We start from the raw sequence: 26,127 nt of genomic DNA, 5'->3' as shown, positions 1-26,127 counted from the left end.
CAGTGTTACGTTTGGGTCTTCTCCTTACATTTTGACCTCTCCATAAAACCCTGGTCAAGTCCCTGCAGAATAAGTGTAGCAAGTGGTGTTTGGCACATCCACTCATTCACATATATTTGCTATATGCTTTAATTTGATACATAATGGTCAATTTGATACATAATGGTTAATTTGATGGTTTAATTTGATGGTTAATGGTTTAATTGGATACATAATGGTTAATTTGATACATAATGGTTAACTTGATAAAAAATGGTCATTCCAAACAAGTCGCTTACGATACATGCCCAGCCAAGAACTTTTACTTCCCCCTTTTTGCCCTGCCCTTTTCACTTAAAGCAATAGCCAAAGCTTCGGGCCGAACCATCAACATTTTGCCCGGTTATATAGTCGCAGGTACAATTTATTTATTTATGTATGTATTTATGTATTAATTTATTTATTTATTTATGTTTTTTATTTATTTATTTATTTTATATTATTATTTATTTATTTATTTTAGTACCCCAACTCTGTGGGCAAGAGGCATTACTTGACGGTTGAGCTCAAAGGAAAAATCAGTGGTAAAACCCACGCGAGATATCAGCACACAACTTGACAAACCGTTGTGTTCAAGAACTGCAAGGGAGGATGGGTCACAAGGAAAAAAAATAAAAAGCGGAAGAAATATTACGAAGTGTAAAACACACACACACACAAGGAAAAAAAATCGTTGGTATTAATCACGTGAGATATTTACGAATTTTACCAGCAATTGATTTGAAAAGGGGGAGCGCTCTTTTTTCAAATGAAAATAAAAAAAACGTTTTAAACTCTAACAGAAGAATCAAAGCAATTTTAAAGACATGCAGATGATCGAAAATTTACGAGAGGCTATCGCGACGAAAGGGTTGACCAAATATTGCGTGCAAACTAAGCTAGGTCAAGAAATTTGTATTTTTGGCAGCGATTGATGCACTACACCGAAACTCTAATCTACACCAGTTCCTGGGGAAGATCGTTCCAATATTTCGCTGTGCAAATAAAAACACAGTTTCCAAATGTATTTTGAAGTTACGTTGCGCTTGCTGTGAACACAAAGACTTGCGCGGGAAAAAATCGCAGACTTTCAAGAGAACACGTTTTTTCTACGTTTCTACGTTTTTATACGGGCAAGTGTTTGTGTTCACAACAAGCGCAACGTACCTTCAAAATCATGTTACACCAACTAGCCCCACATCAAGCTTTACTGAATTTCAAAAGTAGCTGTCTTGTTCCGGAAATACGATACTTGAAATGTCTTTTTTTGTTATGCTGGAAAAACTTGCGGCACTTATGACGTGTTTTGGGGTGACAGTGTGTAATAACTTTTATAAAAGAGTGCTAATCAGGTGCGCTTTTGGCGGTGACCTGAATAGGGAAGAGAAGGAGGATGCTTTCGCTCAGTTACGCTCGCAAAAGATGAATAATCTGAAAATGCAAACCTGAACACTCGATTTTGCGCAGCTTCCAATGCCAGAACAAAATTTAGATAGGGTTCCTAGATTGCGGCTGCATATTCTAATTTCTAGCGTACCAGTGTTCAGTAGGCTAGTAATGTTAGTTATGGAGGTGCATGTTTTAAATAAGGTTCGAAAATACCGAAAGCTTTGGTTACTGCAGAAACAACGAAGTTAGCATGAGCGAACCAAGTCACTTCATTTGCTGATGTACACCTAGGTATTTGAACGAGTTGGTAGGTTGAAATACGAAATCATGCATGGAGTAACTGTGATTAAGTTTGGCCACTAGCTACACGATGTTCTAACAATGAAAAGGTGAACTTGCAGGATTATTTCTCGTCTCAGCTATTAATTTCACTATATATGACATATTCGCCTGCAGAAAGCTTGATTTTAATATTTACTCAGGAACAGTGGCTTGTGATACTCAAGTGTGCACTTGGGCTGCATTCGAAGCAGTGTTGGTTACGACTACATACTGTTCTCTATTGGTAAGGAAGCTTTATTTGCAGGGTAATATAACACAGTCAAGGTTCAGGTGTTTCAATTTATGCATTACACGACTATAAGATACTTTTTCGAATGCCCTTTCAAAATCAAGGAATGTTGCGTAGGTTTGAAAGTTGCCTTCATGGTTGGTGTGCAAATTGTGAAAGAATTTAGTAGGAGTGTTTCACACGACAACCCTTTCCCGAAGCCGTGCTGTGACCCATTTATGAAGTTGTTTTCCAGTTGGTCTATCACAATATTGCAAAGGGCATGTTCGATAATATTTGAGGGAATGCTGTAGTGATGTTTTACGATAAGTACACGGCGATGATATGTTAACATTTTAGGAGACTGGGACAATTTTTGTTAGTTTTCATTCCGGGGACATATGGCCAGAAGACAGTACTTGAGAGAACAGAGTTATAAATATTTTGCTTTTCTTATCTGTTGTGTTTTTAAATGTTCTTGGCCGGATGTTATCGGGCCCCACAGCTGAAGAATTCTTGACGTTTTTTATTACGCAGGTAATTCCGCTGGTGTCTATTTTTGTCGGGGACATGTTAAGAAATACAGTACTATCTTATAGGAAGGTAGTGGTGCGCTCTTTCGTAAACACGGATCAGAATGCATCATTAAAAAGTTTGCACAATCCCAATCACCTAGCGTTTCGTCTGAGCTAGCGGATACAATTATTTAAGAAGTGACTAAATTGTGGTTAGCCAGAACGGCTTCCATTTAGCAGGTTAGGTAAGCTGACGGGACAAATTGATATTTGGCCGTGCTAATGGCTTTTTTTAGTCCTATTATAACTATGTGGTAAGCTTCCCAAGCTGAATCGGTTATTCTTCTTTGCTTTAAAAATGCAATTTTTGTTGCATACTATTCTTTATTGTAGTAGTGACCCAAAAGATCGATGGTTTTTCTTAATTGTGATTTTTGGTATAAAATGTTCAGTCAGGTTATTTTGAACGAAAAAAAGGTGGGCGCCAGTTCTCTTGTACAGGTCGGTCACCGGATGCTTATATAAAGATTGGTAGAACTCATCCAGGTCTGTGTTGATAGTTTCCCAGGTGGCACAGAAAGTGTGTCCCAAGACCGGCCCGTCTATCGCCCCTTTCTGGCATATCCGGCCAGCATCCATGATCTGAAAGCCACTGATCATACGTTTACAGCCAACATTCGGGAATCAGCGCTTCGGCATTTCTCCGGCTGTCTGTGTACAGACACAGAACAGCACGTACCCGGCTGCATGATATTCAGTTCACTTTCGGCGGCCGATGTTCAGAAAAAGAACGGCCGAAGTACGGGATTTGGACATTTGTTTTTTTTTTGGGGGGGGGGGGGGGGAGTAGCGGTGTTCAGCGGAAGCAGGCCAAGCGACCGGCCGCAAAATATTCCTATTCTTGTGGCAGTTGGTGTTCGAAAAGACACCGGCCAGATCGCGGCTGATGCAACTTCGCGTTTTCAATGGTGAACCGCGCGTCCGGCTGCAGAATATTTGTTTCATTGGGCAACTGGTGTTATGAAGGAGACCAGCCGACGTACGGCCCCAGAATGTACGTTTATAATTTAGTCAGCGATCCTCGGCCTAATTAGTGAAAGTGAACGGGCAGCGGAATATTTGGCAACCAGTGTTTAGGAGGAGACCATCCGCCTAAAGGTCTATGGTTATACGTCATTCTTTCGGTAAGCATAGTACAACCTAATAATGGCATTTGTCTTGGCGCGGAGCTCATGCCCTATTGGTTGGGAGGAGACCGGGTGCTTTAGGACCGGTTTTTCCTGTGTAAAAGAAAAGACGTAACGGAGCCGAACGACGCAGACATGTTTAATCCGCTCGCTGTTTCTACATTTTTCTGAATCAACTTCGTTTGTCGAATAGTAATGATTGGTTATAGGGGAACGGGCAACGTGCAAGAACTCGCTGGACATTACCGGGTAACCTTTTATGCCATCCGAAAGCCATATATTGCCACAAGAAGACTTTGCCACACGAACGGGTGAGCTAAGCCTCGCCAGTCATAGCCGCTACCCCGCCTTGCCGGCTGCTCCGTCGACGCATCAGCTCGAGGCCATTCGCCCCCCAAGAAAAGAAGAACAATGGAGACATCAACCCGGGAGAGATGTCACACCCGAGATATCAATGATTCAATAAAAATAAATGGCCCTAAATGACGTCAAGCAAGCGGCCTCAACGACAGAGATCAATCGGTGCCATCTCAAGGAACCCCTACCAAAGAAAGGCGAAGGCGCGCAAAAGCGCATGTTTTCGGCTATTCTTGTGACAATATTACTGCGAAAAACAATGTTGCACTATTTTCTTGGTGATAGACGTCGAAGAGGCTAAGCTCGTGCATTTGTAGGTTTATCTTCGTGCTGTGCACTATGTTATTTCATCAAATTTTATGGCTGGGTAATAAAAAAAAAGTTTCATTTTAAATTTGCGATAACAACAGAGCCTAGTCAATGACGCAGCTTGGATGTTAATTTAGTGGTGGTGTTTGAAGGTGAGCTCAGGTAGACTTGGGATATGACTCATATGGTTAAACATATTTGCCAGCATCGTAGTAAACATGGATTTCACCAGTTTTTTTGCTCAACGCAGATTGTTGAGTTTACGCACGATTTGGCTCTAGTAATAAATACGCCTAAAGTAGTTGCCTGTTTTCTTGGACTGCAAAAAAGCATTTAACTGTTTTTATATGAGCTTCTTCATAATACATTGCGGCTATATAGTGAATAATTCGGTAATTTTATGGATAACCAAGTATCTCTCTCCAAGACAGCAAGTGTTGTTCGTCCGGAAAGGATCCCATGAGCTCAGGAATTCCCTAAGGCTTATTTGCGGGCCCTCTTTTGTTTCTGTTATACATAATTGCTATTGCTATTGAGCTGGAATGTTTGTTCAAAATGGTCCCGAATGACTGTGTCGTTAACAGAAATGCAGCGAATGAACGTGATTCCGAATACCTGCAGCATAGTTTCAATTTATCAACATTCTGGTGTGCTGATTCAAAAAAGTCGTTGATTGTTATAAAGTGTGGTAACGTCACCTTTCAAGAAAACCTTCACTCCAATTGATTACGTGTACAGTAAATTACGCTGCTTTAAGAACGGCCGGTGAATATAAATAACTGGGAGTTCATTACTAGAGGTTACAGGTTAAAAAGGTGCGTTCTCAACCCAGAAGGTACGGCTGCTCGTGTTTTTTGCTTTCTGAGAGAAATTTCAGCAAACCTTTATTTTACTTAAAAGAACAACCGTATTTCCCTCATGTGCGCTTAGTGTTTGAGTAGGCATGTGTTGGCTGTGATCCCTACACCAAAGAGCTGGTTGGTATGCACCAAAACGTACGGAATAGGGAAGTGCGATTCGTATTGGGTAATTTGCACTGTCAACTTAGCATGAGGGCAAGTAAAACTTTTAAATGGTAAGACGTGAAAAATCACAGGCAAAACCTCAGGTTGAAATTTTTACGTATTATCTATCATACGAAAACTTTAATCGAAGGGGACAAGTATATACAAAGGCCATTCTATATATCCCAAAGTGGGACCGCAGTCTTAAAGCAAATTTTTTCTTGCCTTTAATGATTACGCCTTGCACCGTTCATTGTATCTTAGATCAATAGGAGAGTGTAATTATGTTTCATGTGTGATTTTATCTCCTGTTTATAATGACAACTTTCACAGCGCTTTGTAGAATTAGTCGGTTTTTTGGTCTCAAATTTTATGCTTAGTTTTATGTATCTCCCTGCAGTAATGCATGCAACGGCAAAGCCGGTATAAAATAAATAAATAAATAAGTAAATAAAAATAAACTTGCGGTGCCGCAAGTTTGCCCTCCACGGGTTGAGAGACTTCACGAGTGAAATATTTATTGTTTTATTCATTTCAGTATGCAAGGTTTCCTATATTCACACTCCCATTGCTATGTTATTGATGTTAAACAAATACCAAACTCCAGTCTTGTGCCTTCCCTTGCCCGAACAAAAAGGAATAAAAGTGCAGCTACCAGAAGCAGGGCGTCATATCCAACGCGTCTGGAATTTTTTTAAGGTAGTACGACATTAGGACAAAATTAGGTTCTCTTGGATTAATTAGTGGTATGCGCGTAACTTATGAACTCATCAAGGATAGTTTGAAAGTGAAAGTACTTGTTTGATCTCACCCAGAACCGGCACTGTGATAGATAAACAGAAAAGTTCATCGGGTAGAAACTTTCTGTGCAAAAAAAAAATTGTCAAAAACTAGACATAATGTTTGTGCGAAAGAAATTATTTCGAATGCTCATGAGTGTTTTCTGGAGTACTAAAACGCTTCCAAACGGCATTCTCGCGGGTTTTTATACATCAAAACGTTTCAAGCAATTGTTGTAAAAATAGTTGATTTAGTCACAGCATGCACATTCAGGAAGAACGTCCTAAGAAAAATCGGCTAAAAGCGACACCTCGATCTTTGTGAAATACAACCTGCTAATCTATGCACCTTCCGCACTCCCCCCTCCTTCCCCATTTATCACAGGGATGCACCTCCACAGAAGATATCAGTCTTGGACAATACAACTAATGCAACTCTGTCAAGAAATGAACAGTATCAGCATCCTGCAGCAAAAGCGGCACAGCAATTAAACAAATGACCGTTTGTGAGCACTGTTAAGTTAATGAATTTTGCTGTAACTGACGCGTATAATTAAGCAAGGCTGGGCTGAAGGCTGGACGGCTGGTGGTGGCGTGCGGGCTCACGTTGATGTGGGCGCAGTGAGCCCCGAATGTTGGGTTTGTGCTGCTGCACAGCGCGACTCAGTCGCCTGGTTGCGCTGCATGCACTGGTAGCCCACCTGCCTCAGTCCAGTTAACGTACTGTGGCTGAACTCCATTGCCCGTAGCATGGCCAAACTTCCGGCTGCTTTAGTCCGGACGGAGTCCGACAACCGTCTGTCAGCTGTCCTCCATTGGCCTTGGTTGGCTTCAGAATGGCTGGAGCGCTTCGTCTGGAATATGGCCATATGAACGTAAGCCAGTTGACTGGCTGAGGAATTCTGGCCATTGCATATTCATGGGAGTGCGCCCGTATACGGCCAAAACGTCCACCTTCGGATACGGGCCGAACACACCTGCAAGAAAAAGGCCGGACAGAAAATCTATTGGGTGCGTTTCAAGTGTTTTTAGAATACATTTGTTGTCGCTTATTTCTTGTACGTATAAGAGATTCAGGGGCCTAGGTTCCGACAAAAGTATTAGGTCCGTAAGGTGGATTACGGTCACTGTTTCGTCACTGGCCAGCAGAATACTTCAGTTAGCTGGTAGTTTTCTAAGCACTTTAGAAATTTATCGCATTCTCAGTGCGGGTACATGGTGCAGTTATCACATAACTATTGTTCAGATAGTTGAAATAGCCGTCGATAATAAAGCTACATTATGGAACTTTTTTGTGCAGGACATAAGGCACATTTTTAAGATCAGCTGGGAAATTGTAATCCGGCCTAAAGGGCGATAATATACGCCAAATATCGTAGTGCATCGAGAGATATTGCACGCTATCCGAAGTGATCATGGGGACAGTTTATTGCAATTATAGCAAGGACAGAAATATTTAGTCCGGATAATACACCCCCATCACATTTCAGTTCTCGCTCATGCCAGCAGATTGGAAAGCTAGGGATTGTCTGAAAGATTTACAGTGAATAAAAGTGGCGGATAAAAAAGTCCTGGTCAGCATGACGATGCCGCATTTGGAAGATTGTAATAGTACTATTATTTTATCACGTTTGGACATTGCGCTTCGAATCCTGATGTGAGTATACAAAAGGATGAAAAATATTTGAATGGGCGGGCGGGTGTTTCTTAGGATTTCGGTGCGCTCAGATGACCTTTTTTCCTCATGACTCGGTGATAACTATTGTGTACACAATACGGTCTCCTTTAATAGGGTAACAGTGATATCGTAGTAGAATGTTTTTTCTTCCACATAAAAAGTTTCTGCTGACGCCGTTTGAGAGTGGCGTTCTTTTTGCGAGAACATCACAACAACTCCCTAGGTTTGAAACGTCTAGCACTGCAAAACTGTTCACCAACGCTGTCGGGCGCATCTTTAAATGTGACGTCCTACGGTAACACCGTTTCCTTCGTTTTGTAATTTTTGAATTCAACAGTTATAGGCCATTCTTTTGTTCTCTTAGGGCTTCCTCATGCGGTGCGCTTTTCTGTTCAGTGAGTTTCAAGGGTTACTTCGAGATGCAGGCTATATACGTCGTTGATACGTTTTTCACTGTCGTGACACTTTTTGAAGTCGCTTTTAACGACGCCAAAAAAGATTAAGTCTTTGTGCCGAGACCCATCTTCAGCATCGTTTATTCTGTCATTGATGTTACAAAACACTTGTCCTGGTTTATTCTGCTGTCGATTGTAAGTTTTATTGCCTGAAAGTGTGGAAGGAAAATTAGAGAACTCAGATTCTGTTTTATAAATTCGGGTGACTGGGTCAGCTATGGTGTAGTTTCTTGTCGTTATTCAGGTGCTTATAATTTTCACCTTAGTCAAAATGGAGGCTTGGCCTTGTTCTAGCTTAGTGACTACAGAATGTACGTCGTCATCAGATTCGCTGCTGGCGTTTTCTCGTGTCCTATTGATTCCTGGGTTTGTTTCTACATCTCCCGAGAGTAATATTAAATGGGGAACAACATCAGTACACTGGCACAACCTAGTAACAATACACTGAGGTCTCTGCAGCTGGTCATAAAACGATGGCTTGTTTTTTTGTGAGGAGTTTGTATGTGCGCACCTGCGTGAGCAAGACGAAGCTTGTCAGATGGTGCATCGCGTCAGAGGGGCAGACGCCGAGCTCACAGAGCGCCGCACGCGGTGCCTTACGTTTTATGTCCAGGTGAACGGTCATTGTTGATAGGGGTGACACCTTCTGATTTTAAAGGAGGGAAAGAGAGACGCTGAGGATTTTTCGATCTAGCAGCGCGGTGGTCAAAACTCTTGTGCCGACCGAGAATCTGCTCCAGGAAGGGGTACGTGCTTCTCTGAGGATTCGTCCGAGGGAGAATAGGCATGCAACGGGTAACACTTGCCTGAGGAAGGCGAATGGGGCCAGTCGATGCATCGCGTCAGATGCGCAGCGGGCATGGAATCATAACCATGTTTGCTGGATGATACATTAATTACCGATGTTAATCTGTTCCAGATACCGATCAGACAGATACCGATGGGATCTGTTAATACCGATGAAAATGCGGCACCTAGCAGTTGCATTGTTCAGAATTTCTTGTTTTCACACGGTGAATATTTATACGCCTAATGTTAAAATTATGATTGAGAAACGTGTAATACTGGGTCGACTGCTACTAGTGGGCTTGTCATTAGAGCATGCCGATCGGTGAACGTGCACACGAGTATTTTGTCAGCAGAAGCAATAAAAAACCCCGAATTGTTCAATATACCATTCATAATTTCTTCATCTGCAGGGATTCTTGAGCGTTTTCCGCAATTCTCCTCTCACAAGTTGCGAGAAAAACACGTATTCAACCTCGCCTATAAACCCATCTTGCGTTTGTATGCTGACACACTGACCTGGTCCAGTGCTGGGTTTGCTTACACTGTGTTCGGTGGCAAACAGGTCGCCGATGAAAGGGCCGCTGCAACATTGGAGAACATCCGCGCAAGAAATTGCACACGCATTGTAGTGAAGAAGCAGACAACATATTGACGTAATAAAACAGTCTAGGCACGATAAGCAACTGAATCATAGATTAGATTCACGGCAGCTGCCTTTTGCAGATTGCTCATACCCACACACCTGCAACACCCTCACACATTCCCATAGGATGAACAAGGCCTCTCTGCAACAGTTGCGAAAAAAATACCAATCCATATTATACATCATGTTTCAAAGTGAAGCACTCACCTCAACAGAGAGCAAAAACTTCCCGCAAGGCCACAGACAAGTACCACTGTACCTATCAGTTTTTCATATCAGATTTTCTCATGATTTTTATTAACGGCATATTCAACTAATTAAAGGACATTACATTTTTGCAGACAATTTCGTACCACGCATTATCTTTCCCTGGCTATATGCACCGGAGTTTTTATTTCTTGTAAAGCGTTTGCTTTCTACTTCAATTGCCACAATTGAGTATAACTTTATTCCACTATTTCCTGCTAGATGTAATTTTCTTGGCGCTGCACAACTTGATTGCCCGTGGCTCATCAAACAGAATTGTCCTTCTCTTCATCATTAAAAAAACATTTATCTTTCTAAATGGCTGCAGTTCTGTTTTGAGACACACATCAGAAATTTTGAAAAACCGTTTTTTCTGAGTACCTGCTTATGTGATAATTTATTGCGGGTTTCCTTTGTGACATGTGCTGCGAATGTTACATTCTGCCTTCAATGTACACTGTCCAGAAATCTCGGCTAGCAGGTCACTATACTGATGTCGAGGCGCACCCCACCATGGAGTATTTCCTGGATAATGTGACTGTCACGCAAAGTGGCAGCTTACGTTCAGGAATGTGTGAATCTTCGAACAAAAATTATCTCTAAATAATTCCTCGAAGGGCAGTATATGATATCGCGAGCTATTTTCAAAATTGTTTTGAGTTGGAGAATTTACCCATGGCATTAGAAATATGGGCAAGAAGACCCTAATAGAATTGCGTATCAGAACTGTGTAAGGTAGTGCTTCACGCAGGATGCCATCACTGCGGTAATTGCACCCTACGTCTTGCTTATTTGCGTCTTGAGACTTTCCTCAAACATGGTGCACAAGGTTTTATTATACATACCTCTTTGTATGTCGTAGCAGTTTATTACTTTTGTGTGTGTAGTTGAAGTCGGTGTGTACAACAAGCTGAAAAGTTCTTTTTAGTTTTGAAGAGCCATTCTTTAAATTAAATTCAATAAACAAAGAACAAAATTTTTATCCTTTCTCGGTAGTAACACATTTTGTCTGCTACTTCCAAGGTTATTGTTCAACTCATATTAGATCATTCGGGTTTTGGTTTACCGTTTAGAGCCAGGGTATTTTAAAACACCATTTCCAACAGTCATTATTTTTTCAAGAAAGAGACACCTGGCGCATTTGTTATAAGAAGAAAAGCTTTAATCTTTGTTACATATTTCTTGAAGGTGCAGACTATTTTTAGAATGGATTTATCTTTACTAAGTGCAACTGAGCATAAAAATCTCCACGTTCGCTCCCTTGCACAAGTGTTTAGGTTGTCATTGTATTTAAATAACTGAGAATGGTAAGTTGCTACTCTCTGAAATCTTGAATTTCTAAACATTTCAAATGTAGTAGGTTGAATTAAAAATGCAATAAAATATAGGCATTGAATTGAAATTTTTTTTTAACAGGGTATAAGTCAAATACCGAATATTCGAGCCCATTGAACAGCGACACAGTTAGTGTGTTGGATTTCAATTTTACATTGTGCACAAAAAAGTGCGCTGCTCTCTTCTTCCTTTCTTCATTTCTTGTAAATTGTGGATTGCTCGGATGCTGTGTGCATAGGCCAACCTAAAGTGCTTTTCTTAGTAGGATTGTTTGGAGTTCTCCCAAACGCAAAACAATTCTGACGTCAAGAAAGAAGTTTATTGTATTTGTTTTTTGTAGGACAAGCTGTAGCTAAGGTGATAAAAACAAATGCTTAAACATATTGTCATTTTAGAGTGGCCCTTGTTAAAAAATCAGAAGCAGCATATCACACAATGAAGTCAAGTTAGGTGTAATGTATTTTCAGTACTTTACATCTTTTTCTTCTGTAGCTTCCAGTTTTCGGGTAATTATAATGGCATCACACGTGCAGGTTCCAGCGACATCATTGAATCACAAAAAAATTGCGATGTTCTGGATATGTGCAACGAAATACTTCAATATGTGTCTGCAAAACGATGCAGAAAAAAATACCACCTCTAAACACAGTCTCAATATGTGATAACATCAGATGGCGAACGAAAGAGCCATGAGCAAAATTCATAGATATTGGAAAATTTTATAGAGTAGGTTAAGTGGATCATTTTACATGTTTAGCCTCGTAGGTTGTTGAACAAATCGGGTATTTCTATGAGAGCCTACGGTATGTTAAAATGACAGAAAAGTCCACTCGTCCAACGTATTTTTTTGTTCGCATTGCATAGGCTGGCCGAAAAAAACAAAGGTTTCATCGTTAGCCTTGTCGGTAAAGCATGATTTGTTTCTTGAAAGCTATTTCTTGTGCGTGATTCTTTTGTTGTGGTCGGAATTTGAGTTGGCGCTTCCTCCTTGTCGAGATGAAGCATTCTGTTAGACGCCGGTTTTTATTACAAAGAACCCAGGTTAGATTTCGGGCAGCCGAAGTGATTTTTCTTTGGTATCCTCGTTTCACCCACGATCATTCACCATCATCGAAAGAAAAAGTGGACTTACCTGCACAGCGTTTCTTGTTATAGATTGCTATCTTTTCAAAATAACATAACAAGACAATTACTCTTTGCCTGGAATACCAACGTGCTCGACGGCGCAGACGGTCGTAGACAGATCGTTGTTGCGTGTACAGGCATTTCGATATGTATAAAAGTGTCTGCGAAAATACTGCCTTTTAACTCCACATGATCGCCACCAGATCAAGGGCAAGGTGTTCAGCCTGCGTGATCTCTTTGCCACCAGCCCAGTGTTCTAACAACTGTGCTTATCAAGCACGCCAAGAGGTATTATGTTGTTGTTGGTGATCACACCCTCTTTGGGAACAATTTTTCTTCCCTCTATCTCCTTTCCTGTGTTTTTGAGCCTGCAAATATCCCTTATTCTGCCGCTGCTACCTTGTGTATAGGGCCTCAGGCAATATCAAGCTGCTCAATGAGCAGACTTTCGTCTGAGGTCCATTTATCCACTTAGATAAAAATAAAATAAGAAATAAAAAAATAAAAGAACATGTCTTGTGTCTGATCTTACGGTGGAAAGCCGCCTTGGTATGATTGGGTGAGGTTTGGGCTTGTTGTATTCCTGTGTGTAGAGTAGGCTACCACCCACAGGGTATTGAAATAACTTGACTGCCCAGAATCGGCACCTGCTGAGAATTCGTGTCCTTTCGTTTCCGCCGTAGCGTCAATGTCGCCCTTTTTACAGATAATGTTCTCTGCGCCATATTTCGAATTCAGGTGACCCCTCGAAATTTAATGCCTCAATACTATCCTCCTTGCGCCAGCGATGACGTGTTTTCGGGGACTCTTGATAAGCACAGATAGCGGACGGCTAGCTAACGCAAAAATGGGGATATGAGCCTGATGCCGCTATGACAGAAAAAAAACGGTAAAATGAGACTAACGTAGTATGACCTGCAAAGGTAGATGCAGTCGATGGAATGCAGGAAAAAAAAACGTTATTTTGTAATTTCCCATGAAGCACTTTTCTTAGCCACTAACCGGCATGACACAGTAATAATGTCGAGCTATATTCTCGAGGCAAACCCTCGAGATGTCTGTTTTACTACCGAGTCGTAGGCATCTTGCTGTTTGGGCAAACCAAACAGCAGTTGGCGCGCATTTCAGAACTGCGCTGAACTCGTCCTCTATGTAACTGCATATTTCCTTTGGATAATCGACGCCCCGCAAGTTCGCATTGATCGTGCAAGGCTGATATTGGAGCACACTACACCGGCACGTGTTCAGGCAAGCGCCGTCGGAGCCGAGCGATGGATTCGCTCTCTGGATTAATTCGGCGGGACATCGGATCCTGCCGCGAGGTGGTGCTTCTATGTGCCGTCAAAGGCTTCAAAAGGACTGCAAGCTAGCACCCCAGTTGCAGTTGGCGGCGCATTTCAGACCCGCACTGAACTCGTCTTTTCTGTCGCTGCAGGCGAGCGTCCCCGCATTAAGTTGTAAGATGTATTGATATTGCCTCTAACTGCATCCTTCCCTTTTCTCCTTATCACCATGGATGATGGGTGCAATGTTTGTTCTGAGCGAATGGAAGGTAAACTCGGTTTTTAAGATGTTCCGATTTTTCTTGGAAGTTCTATGTAGGGCAGGGATGCGCAGGAGTGGCCGAATCCACTTTTGCTTCTATAAGAGTTAGACGAGACCAATAGCGTTGTAAGCTTTGTCGCACTCCTCCATCGTCCCAACCGCATTCAGAGAACTCTGCAGCCCTTCTGTCTGACAATGCTGAGAAGCTCTCTATGCTCGAAACCATCCAAACTTGAGTTCAATCCATCTCATCCCTCGAACTGAATCTGGACGAGCTTCTCACGTTGAAGCCCGAAGTAGAGATACCGAAAGAAGTCGTCGGTGGGGTTCAGTTGTCCCAGGGTGCCAGTCGTCCCAAAAATACGACTCTTTAGTGTCCGACACGAAGGCGCGTGACACCGCCCTCAATGCACTGACAGAGCGAGTTGCTTTCCTTGAAAATTGCGTTTTATCACAGGCCTCAATCATACTAGGGCTGCAATCGGACCTCAATGACACAGATCAGTACAGCAGGTCGTCAAATCTTAACATACACGGCCTTCCCACATCACCTGACGAAAACCTCGACGTATTTCTGTCGGAACTGAGCCAAAAACTCAAGATTCCTTCATTTTCACCAAATCAGGTATTTGCAATTCATAGGCTTCTACAGCGGAACAGCGGACCTTCGACAGTGCTGGCCAGGTTCAAATCGAAAGAAGTTCGTGACCACTGGTTGGCTGCTCGCACTAAGCTGCGTGATTTGACCAACAGCAGCGATCAAACCCCCCTCTTTTTCTCAGAGAACCTTACCAGATAAAACAGGGAGCTTTTCTTTGCTTCGCCTGCAGTGGCTAAAGAACACAACATTCAATATGTGTGGGTAAAGAACGGCCGTATCTACCTCCGGATGAAAAAAGGTGAACGGGCCATTCAAGTTCACCTGCTCTCAGACCTCGAATAGCTTAACAAGTGGATTCGTTTTCTTCATCGCTTTGCGGTTTTCATGGCACCTAACACACTTGTATTCAGAGATTTCGATGCACTTCAAGACTCGCTTTTCGCCACCACGGATGGCTCTTTCACTTTCATTCATGTAAACATTAGCAGCATTCGGAAACATTGGGACGAACTATGCCGATGCCGCATTATCGATAATCTAAAAGAATACTTAGACGCCATTGTATTGACTCCACTAAATATACCTGAGTGCCTAATCCAAGAATTTTTAATCGCGGCTACGAAAGCTATTGTTTCACTCGTGCTAACGGCTTGGGTGGGGGCATTGACCTTTTGTAAACCAGAAATGGCTATCTTCTGCCGTAACGACTTCCTTTTCCAGTGCGGAATCGTTACTATTGCACTGCCGAATCGACTCTTTGATATTACGCTTCTCGCATTATATTGTCCGCCTAATCAAAATGCTTCCCAATTCATCGAAGATTTGAAGCAATTTTATTGGCCTGCTGGATGTTTTTGCATGACTGGGGGCTAAACGTCGACGTTTTCAAGAACAATAACATATCGTGGTAGACAATCTGAACACTCTGGCGGACGTCGGTGTCGAAGCTGTGATTAATATTCCTACTCGCATTGAACTTCTGCGTGACAAACTTGTTTCTTCCTGTCTTGATCATTTTATTGTCCGGCTGGATCAGATTGATTACACAGCATTTATTATTGACCAAAAGATGTCGGGTAATTTTTTTACTGGCTGTCGTGTTTTCTATCCTTCCGAGGCTATGCTGCAAGGCCCCTTGCACTTGGAAAGTGGAAATATGTGACAGAAAGCAATTGGACTTGGCAGTGGAGCATCATGACTGGATTTCCCTTTTGACTGCATACCCAGTTGATGAGGTAAACAACCGGGTTATAGAGGCATTTCAGTCTATTCAGAATTCGTCGAAAAAAATCAATTTATATTTTACCAAGACAAGTTGGATGCCCTTGGATTACTCGAGGTGTGATATCTGCCATTGCCGGCCAGGAATTGGTTTGGGCTCGTTGTAGGCATGCACCAAAAAGTGCTTGTTTAAGATCGCTCTACAGAACTGCCCGCCATAGAGCAAACGCCTCGATACGTGCAGAAAAGCGCCGGGATTTTAACAAGTTCAGGCTCTCTAGGACAAATCCGATTAAAATGTGGGTCATCATTATTGAACCGCGTGGCCGAAAGTTAAGAGACACATGCGCTACCGTCGTCGGAAACTTCGGTGCTCCTTCTATCACACTCGCTGACCAATTGAATGATTTTATTCGTCCGCTGGCCAAGCAACACATGCGCATTGCCACCCCGCTAGCAGGCTGCAGTCGATATCTGAATCAGCTTTTTTACCACCCTGTACAAGATGATCCGCGCTGCATCTTATTCAGCTTCATAAGAAATATAGCTGCAGGAATTGACGATATTTATGTGGCAGTTCTCTCTAGGAAATTTGAGCGTCTTAAACATGTATTACTCGCTATATTCAACAATGTCATTGAATCACAAATTGTACGTTTTTGCCTAAAAAAGGCTGTTCTCCCCCCATTGTACAGAACTGGCGTAGAAAATGTCGTTACAAACTATCGGGAAATTTGAATTCTTCCTACCTTTCCGCGTATTTTAGTAAAACACATTGCAACAGTCATGCTGAGTTTCCTTGATGCACATGATGTCGTCTCACCCAACCAATTCGGTTTTGTCAGAGGGTGTGGAACACAGAAACCTCTAGAAGATGTTTCTGATCTTCTAAACAATGCTTTAAAACACAAAGAATTTGCCTGTGCCATGTTCTGAATGCCTCCAAGGCATTCGATTATATACCGTATAAACCGGATTATAGGTCGAGTGGGAATATAGGTCGACCCCGTACCCTGAGGTGGGAAAAGTTGACAAAAAAAATAATTCGGCACAGAAGCGCACTCACAATGTCTATATTTATTTTCGACGCCCGTCTGTCACTGCCACTCACTATGCCTGCCGAAGTCACTCGTCCGAGCTCTCAGAGTCGTCCAAAGATGACTGCTTCGCAGTCATCTTCCATGCCATCAGGCGCGTTGCTGATGAAGCACTTCCTGAACGCTCGTGTACCCATGTCGTCGGGCAGCGACTGCCCAGAGAAGGACACCCAGCTTGACAAGGTCGCAACCGGCCCGTATAGTTCTTTTTGTTGTCGCCGGCTATCCACTCATTGTACAGTTCGCGGAGCCGGTCCGCGCATGGCCTCCGGAGCGATCGTGAGCGAAGTTCCCGGACGAAGTCCGCCACTTTGTTCTCCAACTCGGGGTGGACCGCTTGACGTCCACGGAACGATCAGTTTCGGGGGTTGCACGCGCACAGCTTGGCTTTTTGGCTCCGCCAGTACCGCACACTTTTCTCCGAAACGCCTAACTGGCGTTGCGCCGCCATATTCCCATTCTGCTCGGTGACTCAATCGCCGTCAGCTTAAACGCTGCGGTGAACTGGCGTCAACTGCCGCCCCTCATCTCGGAACAGATACGTACAGACATGTATGCACGCACGCGTAATAGACGAGTAAAAGACGAAAAACTAGAGAAAAGCGAAATCAAATAAAAGCCTGATAGTGCGAGAGAGCAGTCCGACACGAATGGCAATGGCGACGGACTGCGCTTGCACATTGTTGCCAGACAACGATTTACATTCTGCCAATGACCGCTATATAAGACGAGGGGTGACTTTTGTGCGGATTTTTTTGGAAAAAAACTCGACCTATATTCCGGTTTATACGGTAATCTCTCCGTTTTATCTGATAAACTTTTCCAGTATGGTTTCAGAGGCCCGTTTCTATCCTGAATTACCCAGTAACGATCCAATCGTTCTCAAATTGTTGTGTTGCGTTCGAGCAAGAGCAATTCACAACAATTAACCTCAGGCGTCCCCCAGGGGTCTGTTCTTGCTCTTATTTTAGTATATACGTTAACGACGTCGGTAGATTTTCTACTTATTGCTGAGTGTTCCAATATGCGGATGACACGGCACTTCTATCCAGACATAATAACTTTGAACTAGCCACAGAATACCTGCAGCATGACTGTATGCAAGTAATGCGGTGGTACAGCGATAATCTAATTACAATAAACAACAATAAGTCTCAGCTAGTTTGTTTCCATATTCCAGCTAAGCTCATTCCTCACCACGTTCCAATTTATTTTCATACTGGTATTTGTGTCCAATGTGCATGTACACCTGTTGAACAACAATCTACCGTAAAGTACTTAGGTTTATCGTTTGATTCTGATAAGTCATGGAATAGCCATGCAGCGTATGTATCTACCGAACTAAAAAGGTTGCTGTCTCCTGTGTTTTATTAAATCATTATGTCCGGTGTACATACGCAAACAAATATATCATGCACTTGCTTACAGCGTCTTGCGGTATTGAATTGGCAGTTTTTCCTTCTGTACCATCTTCTGGAAAAACAAAATTAACTATGCATTGAAATCTGTTCTTACATCTGTAATGAACGGTGCATCGCTTGATTCGCATGCAGACGTTTTTGAATTGTCAAGGATGCCCGATTTCTTGTGTTGTTTAAGCAAACTGTGGTGTTAAAATATATTTGGTCAAACGAACGGTGATATTATACACGCCGTACCCTGACCTCCACCAGCGAGATTGCTTTGTTGTGCCGAGTTTTCGCAACAAATATGGTGAGCGGGTGCATACTTTCTATGTCTCTTCTATCCTCAACTCCCTTCCCTCGGAACTGTTTTGCTTTACCTCTCGTGCTCAAGTTAGAGACGCCATTTTTGTTTTACCTTGTTGAATGTTGAATGGGGGAAGCTGTGGAATGTATTTTCTGGTGCTTGTTTTATTCCCAGACTCTGTTTTTTGTACCTGCTTTTTTATTTTTAATTCTTTATTTCATTTTCCTATTTTCTTTTTTTTAAACAACAATAGTTGTATTGCGGTGTCCATAATGAGCAGCAAATGCCGGGCACGGCCCCATAAGTCTTTTTTTGGCTTTGGCTGCCCCGAATATGTATTCACTGATTTGAAATAAAGATTCTTATTATTCTTATTACATCCTCTCGACCACTGTTAGAACACGGTACATGTCGCATTGCGCCGTTTGACTTTCACATTTAAACCTCCCGCCAGCAAAGCAGACATTTTATCAGTAAGGGTATCAAAGCTATAGCTGTGCAGGGACGCTGTCTTTCCAAAGCCGTGCACGTATAAAACGGCATCCTTTTATGATCACGTGCTTGGAAGTGAAGAAAACCGGCGAAAATGCCACTTTAAAAGCTCGTTGACATGCATAATTACCAAGCGGGCACTTTGCTATTCTTCCTGGAGGAATTTCAGCTACTCAGTGAGATAGTACTTGCGGCCCCACAGGCCGCAGCAATGGCCCATTCGCACCCCAATTAAAAAACAAAACCTTCTTCAATTCCCGCTCTTGGTAATCCAAGCGAACAACATGCGTCGGTTACAAATTGCAAATATCCACGAAAACCTCGAGCATTTGGTTTCTGCGGGCAAACATGTGACCCGCGCTTTTCCTCACCAGTAATAGGCATCTTACTGCCGATGTTACACACTAACCAAGACCCAAAATGCGTGACTACGGAGGATAGTAACAGGGCGTGTAGCGCTATTACATTTCCACTACAATTTATCCCCACAAACACAACTGCAGTGCCACGGTAGTTGCACCACGCCAAGCTGGTTGTGCCGGGCCCCTTCTTCCACATCTCTTTCGGAAAAGGCATAAATCTTTAACTAGTTATGTGTGCATATTTCGGCGTAACATGCGCATGTCAAAATGTCGCTCAGAAAGCGTATCAAACTGAGGAGCAATTATCTGCTAGAGATAATTCCTCTTCGGCTCACCAACCGGCCTGTATCTAAACAACAAGAGAGGGACTCGCACCACATCAGACTGCTCGATTTTGAGGCGAAAACAAATCCCGCCAATGTTCCACACTGGTGGCTTTCTGCCCTTCAGCAATCATCCTATCAACTCCTGACTGCAACTCTACGCAATCATCTTATCACCTCACTAATAGCCGTTGACAGCCGAATACGGAACTTGTGAAAGATGCATTGATGATGGCAAGGAGAAAAACAGTTGAGGAAGAGGGGTCGGTGGTTGCGAGGAGGCACCCAGAGCAGTGCCGAGTAAAGCGGTTTCACAAAAATGAAAATGCGGGTCGGGAGAAGAGGGCAAGTAGGCTTATGCTGTTTTACAGTGAAAACCTCTAAAAAGTTCAGTTTTATTTACATAAACAAGCATATACAAATAAAATAGCGGGGAAAAAACATCCTCGCTATATAATAGGTGGGCGTCTTTGGAGCGCCCTGCAATGAATTGGTTTCGTTCTCTACATAATCCACAAATAGCATCACCTATATTTCCAAAGTCTCTAAAAAAACACACTTCAAAACATTCGCATGACACCGCAGGGTGGTGACCAAGCAAGGTTAATGAATAGCTTCTCTAAACCATAGAGGTTATCAAGTAATATTCCAGGGTTTGCGATTTGCTCATTGGTTATGTCACGGAGTTCCTTGTTGATTTCAAAAATTTCTCGTCCTTGGGAGCCAGAAGTGTTTCGGTTTTAATGTTTATATTTAGAGAATATTGTTCTGGGAGAACAATTTTCTGCTGTAATGTGGCCAACCTGTTGAAGTTTGTTGCGTCCACCCGCAAAGGCAGCAGCTTGTTTGCTCCGCACTGCATGCACTTTACCTATTTTTGTGCAACGCATAGCCACCACAATATATTGCTCGATCAAGAAGCCAATGAATTGTGTTAGCCTGTTAAAACGTTTGCGATGATTATTCGCCATCCTTGAACGAATTAGGTTAGAGGTATTCGGACTACGTTACGTCTTGGTTGTGTGAACACATGCACATACGCTACAGGGAGGCAAAGATGTCCTCAGTATTGCAGGTGCCATCCTGCTACCAAGCGCCGAAGCGGCAGCATTCAAGGATAGAGTTTCCCGCGGGTCACACTCTTACAATTATAATGATGCATTTAACAGACAAAACTTCCTTGTTTATAACAGATGTGTATTGGAGACGAGAGTTGGTATGGCGTTTTATTTGGGCATGCGGACTGTGAAAAAACGCGACGAGATGATATGGAATATGAGTACGTAATGACGACGAGGATGATGACGTTGATGATGGAAAATATGTTTACTACCACTACTGTTATTGCAAGCACTACAGCAGATGATAAAGCGCAGATGAAGCACGGGTAGCACAACCAAGTGCAATAGCTGCGCAAGCAAAAAGGCTCCTATTAGTATCCTGAAGGCGTCGCCGGAAGTCCTGATAAATGAGCCCGATGATCTGTCAATAGCGACACACTCCAAGGTTGAGCGGGTGCTCTTTGCTATGTGGCCTCAACGTGGGATAGAACCAATGCATGACAGGGTGAGGGTGTATTACTGTCTCATAACCAAAAGGTAGAAATACCAAAGGGGATTTATTAGTAGATTTCACAAAACTGAATAATCTACCATCATGGATACCTTCTTCTTCAAGCGGGGGAGCCGGACGTGGACGCGAAGCAGCCTGAATGGGGATCATAATATTAAATACACTTCATTTCATGCGATAGCCCTGGCATTGTGCAGGAGGTTGAAGTGCTCTGAAGAGTAAGGTGTAGTGACCACCGTATGGTACGATCTCGAAGTAAGGCAGATGTGATGAGTGATCGGAACAAGCTAGTACGAAAGGCCCCGATGAATGAGCTAACGCTAAGAAAGAAACTTCAAACATCCAATTAGCAATAGACATCTAGTAATAGACAGACATCTCATCAGTAATGAGAGAAAAAGTAAAGAAGGCTTTGAAAGATATGAAGGCAATAACGCACCAGGTGACGATCAGATAACTTCAATAATGTTGAAGGATCACGGGAAAATTTAACTAGAAAAACGCAATGCCTAATAACCGCGTGTCTACCGGAAAATTGATAGTACGCCAACAGCATCTTAATCATAAAAATGTGACATGCGTGATTTGGTAAATTACGGGCTGATCAGCTTACTGTATATCGTCTACAACGCACTTACCAAGGTAACCGGTAACAAAACTAATCCCACCTTAGATATTAGTCGACCAAATGACCAAGCTGGGTTTTGTACAGGCTATTAAACAATAAACCATATTCATACGATCAACCACGTGGTCAAGAAGAGAGCGGAATGTACTTACCATCTGACAACAAGAACTCATTATAATATCCTAACAGAACTTCTACAATACCTGAAAAATTCTCAAAGTATTTTCACTCTGATTGCTTGCCGAAAAGCAAGGCCCCGCGGCTAGCGGACATCATTCGCGTGGAAATGAATCTCTTGGGCTCTAGCACCATTGTCATTGTAAGGGAACGTAACGTAGCGCATCAAGCCTGGGGCTACACTTACAAAACCAAACGAGGCAGATAACTTTCCAATATCATACACAAAGAGAATCCCATCCTTATTATTTACCCATTCACGCCTAATGGGAACGGCAACACCACAATGACAGATACCTTATCTCACGTGAACAGCAAGCCTCCACAATGTCATCTAGATTAGCCGTAAAGGAAACTTGGGCAGTGGTCCGACGACTAACGAAACCAAAGTATACGGACCGTACTACAGAAGAAAAATAGAAGGGAAAATCATCAACTAGGACGCGATAAGGAAAAAGAGAAGTCAAGCAGAGACCAAGACGATACAAGATATACTCCATTGGAATGAAGAACTATGTAACGACATTATGCATCATGTAACGACATTGTGAACTATGAAATGACATTATGCATGTAATGAAGAAAATTCAAATGTCTGATCAACCACCGGTGGTATACTATCTTTTGCTTTATCTCTGAGAATCCCGGCGCAGCCTAATCCAGAGATGGAGGAAGCACAGACATAACAGGAAGCTTCGCTTCAGAATCACCAAATTAAAAAAGAAAGCGGTCCAGTCCACGGTCAACTTCAGCCTCCAGAAAAGGTTTGAAATGTGTGACAGCATTAATTGACGAATTACCACTTCCAAAACACAAAACCTTCTTAGATGCTTTATAGGCCCCGTCAAAAGCAGGCGAGAAACAGGAAGTTTATGCGGACCATTATACATTATTACCCAGGCACTGAAGAAGACCTCATTTGTACCTTAAACGACCAATATTTTCCTGCCACCATCAATGATGGGGCACCGACATACACCGATCTCCGAATTCCGCTTTTGATAACCCAATTACAAGGGCTGAGGTGCGGGCGGCCCTTGCTAAGATCCGGCGGAGCACCTCACCGGGTATGGAATAAATAACCAACAAAGCCCTGCAAGCCTCGACGACGATTCCATCAGGGTTATGACCTCCTACATGAATGATTGCTGGAACGCCAGAATTCTGCGGACTGCATGGAAGAAGGCAGAGGTTAGATATCTAGCAAAACTTGGCAAGACATCACGCTTTGACACCCTCCGCTCAATCTCCCTCACTTCCTGCGTCCGGCAGGTCAGGGAGCACGTAGTTTTAGACAGGCTGCGAAGATATTTGGAAAGAACTGAACCAGTGCCACATGCGATGTTCGAGTTTCGTCGGCACCTTTCAACAAAAACTTCTCATGCAAGTGAAAACTGCCATCTTCGATCGGCCAGCATGACCACGCCGAAGGCCATCATCACGTTAGGCCCCGAGGGGGCCTTCAACAACCTGGCTCACGCCGCCATCCTAACAAACCTCAGTCTCCTCAGCTTCGGCGAAAAAATGTACGGATACGCTCACGACTTCTTTACAGACCGAAAAGCTGTCATAAAGTGAGCGACCTGCGATCCGGCCCCTTGACAAGCGGAAGTAGGGGTACGCCACAAGGCGTTGTCCTGTATCCAATACTGTCAATATAGCCCTGATAACCCTGCCAAAAGAGTTGTGCAAACTCCCACACATTAGGCATGGCGTTTACGCCGACAATATCACTACCTGCGTGAGCAAACGAACCGCCTTTAACGGAATGCAGACGTGGTGAATGCCTGCGCCAAAACTTGAAATCTCACCTGTGCGCCTGAGAATTCAGAGCTTGTGATGGTGAAAAAAGCGACCGAGATACAACCACAAACATCATTATCACGTTGGATGGGACTAAGATCAATCCCGCCCCAACCATAACAATTCTCGGCGTGCTATATAGCGCAGATTGCAAAAACACCCAACTAACAGAAAACATGACTCCCCGAATCGGCAGGATGCTTTTGCCGGGTTACGAGCCAAAATCATGGCATGAAGGAACAGGACATGCTGCGTCTGGTTCAAAACTTCGCAATGTCGAGAATAACATGCGTAGCTCCCTACGCCACCCTTTTGGCAACATAACGGCGGAAGATTGACACCATCACGGTTTCGCAGCTGTTGGCTGACATAGCTAAGTAGAATTTTTGATGTTCTAGCAACCCTTTCCTTGGGCCGCTTAATCCTTCCTGGCCGCCCGTGGTAACCACTGATTGACACCAGCCCCGTAATCATCCATGAAGGACGTCATTCACCCCACCCTCTGACGTCACACCAAATTCAGCGCCACCGGACCCTTTAAAAAGAAACTCTGGCACATGTCCCTGGAAATCGCGGCTGTTGTCGTGTATGGCTAAGTCGACTTTTTGATGTTCTAGATAGGCATGTCGGTTTGCCCGTTCTCTTGCCTTGTTACAACAGCCAATGGCTGGCCGCTGGTGATCACAACTTTTGGCTGTTTTTTTTTCTTTTTGGGTCTAAAGAAGAGTCATGGGTGTAGACTTGTCGACGCATCGTGCACGGATTGGTATATTTGTCTCTTGCCGAGGGCACACAAACCATATCAGTGCTTACTTTTCTGCTACGCCAATCGTTTTGCGCACTGTATGTCTGGGACCTTCATCATTGCTCCAAAAACACGTGTTTTGCGGTACTGCGCTCTTGTGCAGGGGATTTGGACGCAAACACTGGTCCGAAGATTGATGGAGTTTCAGCTCTAATTAGGGAATTTCACTGTGAAACAGCGGCTACGCTGGCAGAAATAATGAGGTTCACTGCATTACTTCTCCAATTCTTCCAAACGATGATGATGATGATATCTGGATTTTAATGACGCAAGGCCAGCTAAGGGCAAAGAGCGCCAAACAAAAGTGATTTGATGACAGCAATGTGAAAGTAAAAGTAGAGGGTTTCAGTAAACATACACAAACTAAAACAAGGTAATGAAGATGACTGGTGTAAAGGGCCAGGTTGTCATGATGCATGATAAGAGATGAGATGTAAAAAATTGACATCTGTGAGAAACTTAAAAACAAGCGTGGTGGAAAACATGGGCTCGACTCCTAGAAAGAAAAATGGGTTAAACAGAACGTGTTCTCTGAATAGTTGTGGGAAGTGTTTGCATCGTGTTGTGTCACGTGCCTTGCATTGGATGAGTGCGTGGATTACGGATAGGCCCTCTCCGCACCTGCTGCACATGGGTCTTGGAGATCCAGTGAGCAAGTGCGAGTGTGTTGCATGTGTGTGGCCTATCCGTAACCTTGCTAGGGTTAATTCGGTGTGTCTGTTTGGTGAGTCAGTTGTGTATCGTACCAGGTGTGGCTTTATTACATGTAGCTTGTTGTCTGATTGTCACTCCAGTGTGTTTGCTATGTTTTACGTAGGTGTTGTCTGATGACTGGTTTCATGTCAGTGTACGGTACTGTTGCTATGTCTAGAATGTTTCTCAGTGCAGCAGCAGCGGCTATTTCATCAGCAAACTCATTGCCCGCGATGCCAGCGTGGCCTGGAACCCAGCAGATGGAAAAATTCAGACCTGGCGCATAAGCCGACATCAAAGATTTAAAAACCAGATCGACAATGTTTTTTTGGAAGACCTTTGGGATGATAATGTACGCATGACGCTTAGTGATTCTGTGAAAATGATGGAGTTTACAATATTATGTTCATTGATGTGATTTAAAACAAGGAGTATACGATATGCCTCCGCTGTAAAAATGCTAGAATTAACATTCATGGTTTTACAAGCACTGAATTTGGGTCCGTGTGCAGCACAAGACACCGCTATGGATGTTTTTGAAGCATTAGTAAAAAATTCCGTTGCCCCATATTTCGCCTGGAGATACTTGAAATGCTGCAAAACGGCAGTTGTGGGCACCGTGTGTTTCTTAAATTGCGTAAATGACAAATCACACAATACATGGCGAAGATGCCATGGGGCTATAGAATCAATGAGAGATGTTGTAAAAGTGTATAAAA

General features: G+C 43.1%; 1 pseudogene; it reads left to right on the top strand.

Annotated features, from left to right (window-relative positions):
• Positions 1 to 23,523: 23,523 nt before the first annotated feature.
• The window catches only part of LOC144143256 (uncharacterized), a 63,855-nt pseudogene continuing 61,251 nt past the window's right edge, over positions 23,524 to 26,127 (top strand).

This window comes from Haemaphysalis longicornis, unplaced genomic scaffold (genome assembly GCF_048455015.1).
Source record: "Haemaphysalis longicornis isolate Haplotype H1 unplaced genomic scaffold, Haemaphysalis longicornis Haplotype H1 scaffold_6, whole genome shotgun sequence".
NCBI lineage: Eukaryota > Metazoa > Arthropoda > Arachnida > Ixodida > Ixodidae > Haemaphysalis > Haemaphysalis longicornis.
This window is presented reverse-complemented; position numbering and strand designations above follow the sequence as displayed.